Genomic DNA, 12,554 nt, shown 5'->3' with positions numbered 1-12,554 from the left:
TCTTCCTAGACTCTTCATCCCAACCTAGCACATGCCAAAGCCCTTATAAAGAAATAGGGCACCACATTCCTTCTACAGGACCTATTTATGCCAAGCTTTTCCCTCATACTGAATTTTACCCTGTAATCATAAATGATATCATCAGTCATAAAAACTGGAATGCACCTTTGACACTATTTTTTTTCAGATAAGGTGAATAATGAAAGGCTCAATGAAGTGACGGAACAGGAAAAAAAGCTGCCTTCTTAAGCTTCTAATTGGAAAAAAAAAAAAGGCAATACAATCTTTCTGCTACATAGCATGGAATAAAAATTGATTCCTCCGTAACACTAATTCCTTACATTATAGCTACATTACTGATACACTATAACGATAGTTATAGTGTACAATATACATACATTCCTCAATCCAAAGAGGACAGATGTAAATATCCCCCTCCAAATCTGTTGGAAAAGATCTGGCTTTTAAAGAGCAAAGTTACTGCACAAATGAGAAAAACTATGGTAGCATTAAATATTTGCAARACAGTTAATGCACAGAGTTGCCAGGATGTGAGAAATAATTTAGATAGAATCAAGAAAGAAGGGAGATGGGGAAGAAACCATCTGCCTGGTTTTCAGCTTACTGCTCCCTTGGGGCAGCAATGAGAAAGTTTCCAGTTACAAAGACAAATTTACTGTAGCACCCTCAGAAATTGATTTCCCTTTGACCGCAGCATTCTCTGTTCCTAAGAGATAACATAAGCTCCTTAATAGCCACGCCACATGTCACCATTTGTAGTAAACTGTCGATTTATTGCCCTCCCCCACCTAACCCCCCCCCAAAAAAAGAAAAAACTTAGTCAAACAAACACCCCCCCCAAAAAAAAAAAAATTGGGGGGGGGGAAGTATTTTACAAAATGCCACATCTRCAGGCAAGGTTATTACTTACTGACATCCCTAAAAGAGCGCTSCTTTATTGAGAAGGCAGCCAGTCGCGCACAGAACAGCCTGACAATGAGCTAGCATCTCCGGACGCTCCAAACAAAGGCAAGGGATTCCTCACAACATTTGTCAACGTACTGACTTCTTTGCTGCCTATTCTTTCTGTTCATTCAGCTGTCAAGATATGTTCTTTTTCAAATTTAAACACTGTGATTTCCCTTCATTTTTTCCCCTAATGTTCTTGCCTTCCACTGATAAGTCCCTGTGACTTTTAAAAGGTGTAACACAGTGTRCCACATAACATTGGTAGCAAATGTACATTTTGATAAGATAGCAATTCCACGTACACCCAACATCTGCCAACRGGTACAGCCTACAAAACCAGGAAGAGAACTTTCAGATTATTTTATTATTTGTAATATTACAGCAACACTGCTGTGGAATTTATAAACACAAACATATGAACTGAGTAGACAATATATTTGTGAAAAGTGTATTCAAAACATTCTGGTTTTCTTCCCATGGTTTGTATGCATTATCTAATACTTTTCCTCAATGTATTCCTTACACAAGGTATACCAAGAACAAAGCCTGTATTCCTTCTGAGCAGTTCGTTGTAAGTCCTTGACATCTCTGATTTCATTTAACAACATACTATTTTTTTTGTTGGCAATACACTGGTGAARATTAGCTAGACCATGCATTCCATGTAGGAGGTTTTACAGGATGTAAATGCCAATGAGACTGATTGTCAGCGAGGGTTACCAAGCTGTACTTCTCTGGGTATCCTTTATTCTAAGGACTGACTTGGGTCCAGTTCAGCGAATTCCAAAAGCTTACTTGGCTACTCAGAGCCTCTACCATGTTCCAGGTCAATTTTCATACGACAGGCTAAGAAAAGAGAAGATCAGAGGATTACTGTATTTTCACACACATCACTCATGGTTTATCTTTTAAAAAGCAAACTCTGGTTCAGCAGCTRAGTAGCGGTACGTTTACTCATGCAAGTAATATGAGTAACAGAGCTTATCCCAGCATTTCTTTCCTCCTATAGCTTTGTCTTCTCATGAATTAGTCTTTTCCTCCATTAAGCTCCTTGACCCAGATCCCTCAGCATCAATTCCCATCCAATTCCTACTCTCAGCTTCTGCTCTCGATTTTGTGCAAAAGTCTGTGGTGCAGGTTACCCAAAGGTATGGAGTATTACAGAAACATTTTAAAATGTTAGTACTATGGAAGGTCCTTTCTTTGGAGTTTCTACAAATTATCATATCACATTTATGTTTCATCTTTCAGCAGGTGCCTCATTTTTTTTATTTTTGTCTATAGCTATCATACTAACACTTCCCAGCTCTCCTCTTTCCTGCTCGCTCCTTCTATTCTCTCTCCTGTCTCTTGTTCCTTTGTGTCAGGCCGTTGTTAAATGTTGTATCTTAACCTCACAAACAGCAAAAGTTTACATGTAGGACCTAGCTTCCCTCATCATATAAAATCACTAGATGGCCAGAGGCACTTGCTATAGAATTTCTCGTGGGAAAAAAAAAAACAGAAAAAAAAAAACTTTTCTGGGAGAGCTGGTGCCACTTTTGCCTTCCAGCACAGTGACACTGTGCAAGTGCCACTTGCTACAAGCTGGGAGAGGCAGTGGGGAGTGCTGCAAGCTGGGAGTGCGGGGAGCAGAGGAGGTGCAAYGCAGCCTCACAGGCACAATCCTCCTGCTGCTCTAGCTTCAGCCCACCCCAAGCCATGAAGGGAGAAGGAGTCAGTGAGCTCCTCAATCCGACAGCAGCTTGCATGCAAGGCCTGCACYCTGCGATACAGTATACAGTTGCGTAGGTTTGCGATGTGGATTCCCCATCCTGCTATGATGACAAGAACGGAAATGGGAAGCACGCGAGCACAAAAAGAAACAGAGGGATGAAGCCATTCTTAAAATAAAGTGGATCTCCAGTTTGTCAYAGTGACTTTTTCACATTCAGAGTAGCATAGACACAACTTACTGTTTGGACTCCTGTACTCTGCAAGGATGACGGTTGCATAATCATTTGCTGCATTTTGCATGCAGCAAATGCAGCTACACAGCTGTATCTGAGGTTTTGCACAGCACTGAAATGCTGAACACAGTACTTTTCAAAATGAAAATACCATGAAGCCTGTAAAGGCAAATATTCTAGTGTTACTTCTACAGATCAATACTGATGAAAAGTGTTACTGAACCTTGAAATTAAAGAAAATTTAAACAGCTTTAACTTTATTAAATTTTCCATTTGCACAGCAATCCTAAAAATTCTGATACACTTAATTTTACTATGTTAAGTTCTATTGATTTTGGCGCAGTAAAGATCAACAGGCATAAATTCTGAGAACTCACCATATTTCTACAAAATGTCAGAACATTTTTAGCTAAAGTTCCATGAARATTTCATTTTGAAAGAAAAAAGGTATTCAACAAATCTTTAAGAAAACATTATTTAAGAATTTGAAGGATGATGGGTCATGTACAGGTTGGAGAACTCATTTCTAAAACGAGAAAATAATTCTTACTTTGAAATCACCAATGCAAGTTTAAAAGAGATTATTCAAGTATGTATTGATAGTTCAGTCAACTTTAAAGGTATAATCATTGCCCTGAACTCTGTTAATATTAACTTTTTTTAACACCACATAACACACAAAAACATCATGCAACAATTTAAGGCAAAATATTGTAAATAGTTCTGTAACTGTCAGCATTAAATTTGTGCGCAAGTTTTAAAAGGATTTGGGTTCTTACATACTAATACCTTTTCCAAGGTAACATTGTGCTCCAGTATCAGTTTTGTGTCCTGGAAACAGGGTATGAATTTATCTGTTTTTAAGGCTATGATGAAAATATTCTCTTAAAGGGAAAGAGTAAAAACAAAAACTGAATGCATATAGCCTAAAAAAAGAACACACACACACATATAAATACTTCATCCATTATGTATCAAATCAGTTTGGGAGATTTTCTTTTTATGTAATAATCAGAGGTAGACCRAAGCAGAGCATACACAAAGGTTAATTCCTGTGATAGACTAAGACATAGCCTTGAAAATAAGGAAGAAAAGGAGAGAGATGAGTATCTGTGCTCTATCATGCCAAGTTACATACTGATTAAACAGCACTGATTTCTCTGAAAGCAATTTTATACAAGTCTCATCCATTTAGGGCTTGGAAAACACAGAGAATATTGCTTACTTGGTATACATTATCCTAGACCTAGAGAAAAAAACAAGTTCATGCAGCCATTTTTCTTCAGTATTTATTCCTAAATAACATATAAAGCATTATTCTTTAACTATCCAAAAGCCCTTCCATAATATGCTACATAGTTTGGCTCCATCTAGGCACATTGCAATGTTACACCAATCCAGAGGACACAGCTTTGCAAAAGAAAGCACCACAAATTTGACTTGGCAAAAGAGATATAATAAAGTTGAGACAACAGTTCACACCTCACTGTTACTGAGGGAAGTGCTATGCACACATAYGGGAAAAGCCCAGCTCCACTGAAAGAACATGAGAGGTTTTGATGGCACACTTAAAACACAGCTTTGCTCCTCTTACGCCTGGGCCACTCAGAGTACGTGCGCACTATACTTCTGGGCCATGAAAAATTAACCCCATGCGGCAGGACCTCACAGCACGGCCTAGTGCCACGCAGAAATCCTGGCTAACGTCTCATCTTGGCAGAGACATTATTGCAGACAGAGCGCTCTGGTTATCCGGCACTTCGGTGTTCCCAAGCCCTGCAACGCATGGCACTGACTTACCTACACAGCCTGCCCCTCAGAACCCTCATTCCTTCCTCCCAGGCACTACTGATATATGCTTACAGACCTGGAGACTCTGGTTTCAAGGCCCATTTTCACTGACAACTCAGCTCCAGCTTTTTGACATTCCCACTTGCAGCYGGGATGAGGTAATCCCATCTTCTGTTCAGCCAAATGCCAACTCTCTGGGAAACCTGGTGCTTGCTAGCACCAGGGAGAAGGAAGGGGACCAGTGACCTGCTACTTGCTGTTCCTCTGTAACAAGAGCTTTAGCTCATACTTTTCTGTGCCCATTCAAGTGGCTCATCTCTTTATTCCTCCTTTGATTTAGCTTCTTGCACCTTGTTTTCTTTCTGTCTTCCTATCCACCAAGTTCCTCCCTTCTCTTTCTTCCTATCCGGCCTTCCCCTTTCTGTCCCTTTGTTTTCTCTTCTGCCACTACTCTCTTGTTTTCCACTTTCTTCCTCATTCCTTCATCTTGGCTTAGCTTCTCTCCATACCACTTTTTCCCCACCAGGAAAGGGTAACTACCATCAAATATCTTAGTTACGCTAACAGAGGGAATTATCCTGTGGGCTGGATCTAGACTGCAGGCTGCTATATGGACTTCACTAATCTAATAATACCTTTTCTTACAGTTATATACTATGTCAGATCTTAAAGTACATTTCAAAGTGCCTGTCTCTCTAACAGCTGTGATCACCTCTGTTGCACAATTGGAATAGGCAGATAAACAAAACTTGTACTTTGTACCTGCAGACTACTCATCACTAATTTCTCCTCTGCTAGGAAACCAGTGACACTTTTTAAAGGGAAAGTGGGGGAAAAGGGCAGGAGACCATGAAAAATATAAGCACRTATGCATGCCCTCCCCCTATCACCTCCCCTGTTGGAAGGAGTCAAAAATCTATTTTTGAGAAGAATTAAGTATGCCAGTGAAATAAAAATTGTTTTCCTACTGCGTATAAATATCTGCATGTATCAACCATTCCCAGTTCAGAAAGCATTGAAGTAAAAGGATTATTTCTACCCATTATGAGCAAAGAGGCTTCAGAAATTCTCTTTTGTTGTCTGAAACAGTGCAGCTATTTTCTTATCACACCCACTCATTCATCTGGCACAGCGCAAGTATGTGGAAAAAAGCACCTAATGTATAACCAATTAACAGAAAGCCATGTAAGCTTGCTATATCATTAGGACAAAATTATCTGAACACGGATAAATGGCTGCAATATGACACACTACAACATCACTTTTTGATTCAGAATAAATGTTTATTGACTAAACAAAGATTACCACAATGTAATCATAATAAACATTAATGATCAGTCATCTRCGGAACTTGCTTTCTAAATTAATATACTGCAACGCACACAAATGTGGCAGAATTATGTTGGGCTGAACTCATGTTTAACTAGTGCTTCTATCTCAAGAGATTAAACACTTTCAATTACAGACAAGTATAGTTTTAAGACTGTGTTTTTTAATTAAATTAATCTGACAAGTTACTGGACAAAGGGTTGGTATAWTATGATAATAGAGTTTTTTAATTGCATAATTATTCACTGGGGATTCCTCTGGCTGGAATAAATTAGGGCTTTTAAAATAAATTACTATTTTGCTTGCGTTTATGTAACACAGAACAGTGTTTCCACTTCTTGTCAGGATGCAGCTACAGCTCATTCAGCTTACCATCACCCCTCACACATCCTCCCTAAACCAAAATGAAATAGTACTTCAAAGCAAAGAAGCAGAATTCCAAACCTCATTTTACATGGTGAACATACAGCCCATGCTTTAGTTATAAATTTCAAATCAAGATCAAGCAAAAATGAAGATAACAGCATCTATTTTTTCACTGTTTCTCCATTTGCACTGACCTGTTTCTGCATCAGTGTACTATAGATAAAGTTATTTGTTTGCTTGAAATATTTTTTTCCCCACTAAGTCAGGAGTATCAAGATTAAACTTTCTACCTCCCAGAAAATTTCTAATTTATCCTAACTTACTGTACAATGTAGGACATTTAGTACTGCAAAGCCTGGTACTGTTTTACTACAAGAGTTCAATGTGTGAGTGCAACAAAGCTGCAAAAACACTCCAGCAAACATTTCAGATTAGAATGCAGTCATTGATCTGCTTGTGCCAAGGGGCTTTATAGGGCTCAAACCAGCTCACATGTTTAATAAAATCAATATAATCAGGCAGCAACAACAACTACTTCAGATCTAACCTTGAGCTCAACTTCCTTCTGTAACTTAAATTTTAATCCACCTCAAATTTCACCTCTATTCACATCTGCAAATCCCCCAACRGGATCTTATTTTTCAGATCACATCCCATGCAAGGGTAGATTTCTATAGGATGTTTTGGGGTTAAAACWGAACAAAAAAATGAGAAATGACTTTATAGCAAGAGTTTCAGGTATCTTCCTGATGTTAGAATTGCAGAAACAATGCTAAAATGCTCTTGGCTCATTTTGCCACCAGGATGTATCAAAGTATCAAACTAATATTCACCAGAAACTAACGTTTTATGCTGTTGTTTTTTCTGATCAAAGCTGTTTGACAGCTTTGTGGAGGAGCACAAAGGATTCTTGAGTGTGTAAATCTGAAATAATAAACTGGTCAGCAAGGACTATAGAGAGCTAGATGAAGAGAAAAAAAACAGAAGAGAAAGACTTGAATAAAAGCAGATCTATCTTAAATTGTAAAGGCTGAAAAAAAATATGTTAGGTTTAAAATACAGCTCAAAGGCTTCCTGTTCATTTTCTTCTTTATTATACCTCAGTYTTATACAGGTGTAACTCTCTAAACTGGCATGGCACACAGACCTACAAAAGACTGGCTAAAATCCGGATGAGAAGCATCTCATGTCATGGTTCAATTATAAGTAAATTTGACCTTGATGTTCTCAGTACTGGATCAAAAAACCTGAGGTCACACAAAAGAAAGAAATGACCCAGCATAAATGAACTCTACAAATTTAGATTTGTTTGAATACTTTTGGCAGGTTAACTTTATACCAGCAAGATTTACGTGACATCAAGTATTTTTTGTCCTCCTGCAGCTGACATAAACATGGATTTATTTGCTGCTCCTATGTACTTTGACTACCTTGACAGAAATGAGGCCGTGCATCTCTCCTTGATCTGAGATCACATTTTTATTGCTGGGTGATCTGCTTGCATGTGTATTTCATAATAATGATTGTGGTAATGGCTGCCTTATTATACTGTTTAATATAAAGCTTCCACCCTGTAGACATCACCTCATCCAAAGGGTTTTGTCTATATTCATGCATGATACAGAAAAGTTCTCAGGTAAGAGACTGTAGGAAAAAAATGAAGCAGTAGCATGACTGAAATTATGACATATCATCATTAATAGGATTCTGCTACCAGACCCTTTTCATATTTTAATGAAAGTCATCTTCAAAAGAAATCTTGCCCCTATCATGTAACACTACTTACTGTCATTGCACTTGCTTTATTACCTTCCTATCTYTAACTGCACCCTGAGAACACAAAAAAATTATCAGCCTAGAAAAAAATCAAAACTTCTAACATCTGGAAAATAATAAATCCTGCCTTCCACCTAAGAAATACAGCACTGGTAACACATTACAGCAGTGATGCATATTAGCCCATTCATCTCTATCAAACACTACTAGAAGGTTCTTCAGAGGTACTTAACTACATTGGCATCCAGCTCTTGAACTCTGAACAAGATAGTTTTTACACAAATCTAAAAATACAAATGCATCAGCTGTAAATTCACTTCAACCCATGCTAACATCTAACAAGACCACATTGCTTATTCATTACTCTTCCCTGCCAGCACATCACAAAATTTGAAAACTTACAGAAATTTTACATTCCCTATCTGTAGAAATAACCATTGGAGTTGTTATAGCCTAAAGTACTACCACAGCTGTAGTAACATGACGGTCTAAGATTTTAAGCAAGGCAGAGGGAGAGATGATGAAATGTTTTTATTAGGTGAATTCATGCAGCAGGAGGGAAAAACTGTTAAGTTTACAGGGACTCAAGCCCTTCAGATGACCTCAAAGAAARGCTTGTGCACCTAACAGTTTATCATTTTATATACTCCCAAAATATTCCCTTTGATATGTTTAATAAATATTTAATAAGCAGTATGTAAACAGCACAGAGTTTGAGAAGAAACTAAGGGGACAAAAACACTGTAAGGGAGCAGCAGAAAACAGCAAGGCCATATAGCAGAGAACATAAAAAGTATTCATTAATCATAGAATCGGTAAGGTTGGAAGGGACCTCTGCAGATCATCTAGTCCAACCTCCCTGCTCAGCACAGTCACCTAGAGCATGTTAGACAGGGTTGCATCCAGGCAGGCCTTGAAGATCTCCAGAGAAGGAGACCCCACAACCTCTCTCGGCAACCTGGTCCAGGGCTCAGTCACTCTCACAGTGAATAAATTCCCCCTCACTTTCAGGCGGAACTCCCTGTGCTTCAATTTCTGCACACTGCCTCTTGTCCTGTCAACATGGGACAACTAAAAAGAGGTTGTCTCTGTCTCCCTGACACCCTCCCTTCAGGTTATTTATACACATTGATAAGATCCCCTCTCAGTCTTCTCTTCCCCAGGCTAAAGAGGCCCAGCTCTCACAGCCGCTCCTCAGAGGGTAGGTGCTCCAGCCCTCGGATCATCTTTGTAGCCCTATACTGGACCCTCTCCAGTAGCTCCATGTCTCTCTTGTACTGCGCAGTCCAGAACTGGACACAGTACTCCAGATGAGGCCTCAGCAGGGCTGAGTAGAGGGGCAGGATCACCTCCCTCGACCTCCTGGCAACGCTCTTCCTATTGTTCCTACAACTAATGCACCCCAGGACACCATCGGCCTTCCTGGCCACAAGGGCACATTGCTGCCTCATGGTCAACTTGTCATCCACCAGCACTCCCAGCTCCTTCTCTGYAGAGCTGCTCTCCAGAAGGTCAGCCCCCAGCCTGTACTCATGCCTACTAGGTTATTTTTCCCTAGGTGCAGAACTCTGCACTTGCCCTTGTTGAACCTCAKGAGGTTCCTCTCTGCCCARCTCTCCAGCCTGTCCAGGTCTCTCTGAATGGCACCACAGCCCTCAGGTGTRTCAGCCACTCCTCCCAGCTTGGTGTCATCAGTAAACTTGCTGAGGAGGCASTCCATCCCCTCATCCAGGTCAYTGATGAARAWGYTGARCAGGATGGGACCCATTACTGAGCCCTGGGGCTCATGATCATAATATGATGATAATATGATCAAATATGATCATAATGCAGTGATCATATTTAAATGAGGTTGTCAGGTGAGGCTCATTTCCTCTCACTACCATAATTTGAATCTTTACATTTTAATTAAATCACTTGTTTTTCTTAAGTAACATTTATACCCTTTCTAAGGATGTGGGGACACAGCCTACCCCCCAGAAATGCTGCATAACACATTTGCTTTATTCACATGGTTGACACAAAAAACACATTTGTTTACAGTGCTTTTTTTTTTTTTTTTTTTTTTAACACACACACACACGCTGTCTTTGTCTTAGCTGGTGATCACGGTCAATTAATTCTTTAAGCAACAATTGGAATAAGTATTTCAAAGCCAACTCAATCTTTTTTAGAAGTAGCTTAGACATCAGTCCCTACAAAGAATTCAAAGCCTGTATGCAAAACTCTTCCATTTTCTCTCTTGGTTGATTAGACTATTCAGCAGAAAATAACCCCTTGCATGCTGCCTACCAGATATGTTTTCAATAACAGGGACACAGTCGAGCATAAGCTTTGGAAACTCCATCAATGCAATGAAGCAATTGACAATGTTTTCTGCCTCCTTCCAAATACAAAAACTAATCCTTTTCCTCACTTTTAGTTATATGTTAAGAACAAATGCCTGTAAATCACTCRCTGTGCATCAATGTAAAATGGATATACTATCCTATTAGGCCTAGACTGAGAAAAGCATTCAGAACAGCCATAAAACATAAGCTCAAATATACGCACAACAGAAGCCCAGCTAAAATGAATTACGTGTTCAAGGTTTTCATGAATCAAAGCTTCAAAGAAGTGTTAGCTGCTTGATTAATCAGAAAGTAGTTCTGCCACTCTCCACCTAATCAGGCCTTGTCACACTAACTCATACTGAGATACATTTTCCTTCCTAGTACTTCTCCAGGTACCAGAAGGATTACAATGAAATTTCCCMGACTGCCCCAGACTACAATTGGCAGTATCCAAACCTTCCACATTCAGCACCCAGCTGCTGGTAGTCAGGACAGCCAAAATAAATGAGACTCCTCAAGGAGGAACGTACTATTCAGTTTCAGTAATAGCAATGCAGCAGAGCTCTTTGCGTGCTTCACTGAAAAGCRTAATTCAGGAATAAAGTATTATTATTTTTCCATTCAGTCTTTGGTATATGAATTCTACTGATTCCCCTCTTCCCTTTTTCATAAATTTAATCAGGCTTCTGAAGGTGCTCATGTGGCTTCATAAACATTATTGTAGATTCTTCTCATCATCTGACTTTAAAATCCTCTGAAGAAAGTGTTTTAAGCAAGTCATCCCAAAGGCAGATAAGGATCATTTGGCTCTAGAGCCAGTTCATTCATGCTTCCTGCCTGCTGGTAAGGAATATAAAGAAGAGAGAGAGAAAAAAAGAAACCAAAAGTGAGTATGTTGAATATTTTAAGTCCTGAAAATGACAGCACTGTAAAGGGGACCCACTTAGAACAACTGGACCCTACTACTTCTAAGGCTGGAACAAGAAGTTATTTTAACCTCTCAAAGGCATCTTACTCTTAAAACGACATTTCTATCTGAAAATTTTTACCTAGTGTGGGAACATATAAGAGCAAAAAAAAATATTAATAAGAAAAAAGAAATTAAGGATTCTTTCCCACAATTTTCAGTTTATTTCCTTTGCACAGTTAGTAWCATCCTATATATGTATATCTTCATTGCCTCTTCAGTAATTAAACATTTTCTTCACATGAGTCTTTTCATTTAGGGAAGACAAGTTTTTTTTTTCTTTTTTAAGTGATAAGAAAATAAGAGATGAAAAAAAGCTAACAGGTTGTTAAGAGGAATCAGAAACAAAYGCAGTGTGTGAAACTAAGTACAATGAATCGCTTTAAAATTATTATTTTTCAGGTTCATCAGTGCAATTTTTTTCTTTTATATCGTAGTCTCCTTTCTCTTCTGGWAAATATCACTAGCCAGTGTCTGTAGCATCACCGAAGCATCCACTTTTGGAAGCTGTCCCAAGCTTGAGAAGTAGTGCATTTTTCTTCCAAGTTTTTAAGTGCAGTTTTTCTTTCTATTCTAACTGCAATAGATCATTAAATGTTTACCCATGAGATGTCACCAGGTAATGGTAAACAATCAAGGAAGCCACCCCACACAGAACAAAAATTAAGAAACTCATTAAAAAGACCTATAACATCAGTAGCATTTTTGTAACACCAAGATGCAGCATTATACCACAYCCAAAGACAGTTGTTGAATCAAACATGAAATTTTCAATTTTTTTTGCATTTTTCCTTCAATATTTTCCTCCTTAGATCTTAATAACATATCTTTTATCCTGACTTACAGGATTCTGACTGCAAAGATAAGATTACAACTGTGAGCTTGTCAAGTCTGTTTAATCTTTCTGTCAAGCAAAGCAATATGTGCAAATCCAGACACTGAGACAAACAAAGCTGCAAACATACAGCAACTTACTCTGATACTTGAATACTGTCCCAAAGGAATTTTCCTACCTCTAATAGGATTGAAAAACCTTGAAACAACACCCAGTGGACATATCAGAGCATGGGGCAT

General features: G+C 38.7%; 1 protein-coding gene across 3 annotated transcripts in view; it reads right to left on the bottom strand.

Moving 5' to 3' along the window:
* ARHGAP8 (Rho GTPase activating protein 8) overlaps positions 1-12,554 on the bottom strand; it is an 80,430-nt gene that overhangs the window by 61,758 nt on the left and 6,118 nt on the right. The window contains exon 2 of one of the 3 annotated variants that reach the window (XM_085324456.1): positions 7,238-7,328. The exons of the other annotated variants lie outside the window; for them this stretch is intronic. The gene's annotated coding sequence lies outside the window, so the exon portion shown is untranslated. The remainder of the gene's footprint in view (positions 1-7,237; positions 7,329-12,554) is intronic. 3 annotated transcript variants of the gene reach the window in all.

This window comes from Rhea americana, unplaced genomic scaffold (genome assembly GCF_003343005.1).
Source record: "Rhea americana isolate MKP2758 unplaced genomic scaffold, rheAme1 scaffold_91, whole genome shotgun sequence".
NCBI classification, from domain to species: domain Eukaryota; kingdom Metazoa; phylum Chordata; class Aves; order Rheiformes; family Rheidae; genus Rhea; species Rhea americana.
Note: the sequence above shows the minus strand (reverse complement) of the source record. Positions and strands in the feature narration are given on the sequence as shown.